We start from the raw sequence: 1,829 nt of genomic DNA, 5'->3' as shown, positions 1-1,829 counted from the left end.
CTGAGGGAATTGGCAGCAGTCATTGCAGGACCCCTGGCACGGCTGTACGAGCACTCGTGGTGCTCTGGTGTGGTGCCACAGGACTGGAAGAGGCCAATGTGGTTCCCATCTTCAAAAAGGGGAGGAAGGAGGGCCTGGGAATTATAGGCCGATTAGTCTTACCTCGATCCTGGGCAAGCTTTTTGAGAGAGTTATCCTGGCGCATGTCCACGAGAGGCCAGCGGGGAGATTATGCTTAGGGGCAACCAACACAGGATCATTAGCGGCAGGTCCTGTCAGACCAACCTGGTGGCCTTCTACGACCGGGTCACCAAATCCTTGGATGCAGGGGTCGTGGTGGACATAGTCTTCCTGACTTTCGGAAGGCCTTCAACACTGTCCCTCACCCCGTTCTCATTAAGAAACTGGGGGCTGTGGTGTTGACACCCACACAGTCAGATGTGTCGCCAACTGGCTGGAGGGCCGCACCCAGAGAGCGGTGGTGGACGGGTCGAAGTCAACCTGGAGGGATGTAGGCAGTGGGGTCCCCCAGGGCTCGGTCCTCAGGCCCGCACTGTGCAACATCTTCATCAGCGACTTGGACGGGGGGTAAATAGCACCTGTTCAAATTTGCTGATGACACCAAGATGTGGGGGGATGTGGGCACGCTAGAAGGGAGGAATAGGCTGCAATCGGATCTAGACGGGTTATGGGGGTGGGCGGACAAGAACAGGATGGGATTCAACACTGACAAGTGCAAGGTGCTGCACCTGGGGAGGAAGAACCAGCTCCATACCTACAGGCTGGGGAACTCCCACCCTTGCCCTGTCCAAAGATTGGGGGCCCACGTGCACCTCCAACTCGGCTGCCTGGTGCTGTGCTGGCTGTGGAGGAGCTGTCAGGCTGCGCCAGGTTCTTCCTGGGGACAACTCGGGGCAGGCCCAGGGTCCCAGGGGTTCCTCCTCTCCAGCCGGGCAGTGCAGCTGAGTCTGGCCCCGGTCTGGGCCCCACAGGGCAGTGTGGGGCCAGAGCTGGTGTAGGGTGACAGTTCTCAGGAGTCACTGGTGCTGGGCAATGACCCCGGGAGTGGGAGAATGGGAGGTGTTGCGGACGCAGCAGGCGCCAATCCGGAGCCCGGCAGAGCCCAGAGGCTCCTCCAGAGCTGGCACAGCACCACGGAGCCAGGGGGTGGGCTGGGGGGTGCACGTGGCCCCCCCATCTTTGCACAGCGCATGGGTGGGCTGCAGCGGGGCTCAGCCTCTGCTCCCTGCATCCGTGCCTCACTGCCGCAGCCCCTCCCCCCGCAATCTTGTGGGGGGTGGAGGAGGGTGCATGCGCACACATGCTCAGCCCCCCCCCCCAAAATTTTTCCTCCCTCCGCCTATGGTCCAATCCTCCAATTTGTCCAGGTCTCTCTGAATCCTCGCCCTACCCTCCAGTGTATCTACTACTCCCCCCAGCTTGGTGTCATCAGCAAACTTGCTGAGGGTGCGCTCCATCCCGTCTTCCAGGTCGTTGATGAAGATGTTGAACAAAACTGGTGCCAGGACCAAGCCCGGGGCACTCCACTTGATACCAGCTGCCAGCTAGACATTGAGCCATTGACTACTACCCTCTGGGCCCAATGAACCAGCTAGTTTTCTATCCACCTTACAGTCCAGTCAGCCAACCTGTACTTTCTTAGCTTGCTTGGCCATTCATGCTCAGGAAAGATGAATCCAGACCAGAACAGGTGCAGAGAAGGGCTATGTGGATGATCAGCAGAATGGAGAACAGAGGAAGACTGCAAGTGTTCGGCTTGTGCAGCCCAGCGAGTAGACTGGGAGGGGATAGGATTGCTATCAACAGAG

This window comes from Gavialis gangeticus, unplaced genomic scaffold (genome assembly GCF_001723915.1).
Source record: "Gavialis gangeticus isolate Ggan-Ray unplaced genomic scaffold, GavGan_comp1, whole genome shotgun sequence".
NCBI lineage: Eukaryota > Metazoa > Chordata > Crocodylia > Gavialidae > Gavialis > Gavialis gangeticus.
This window is presented reverse-complemented; position numbering follows the sequence as displayed.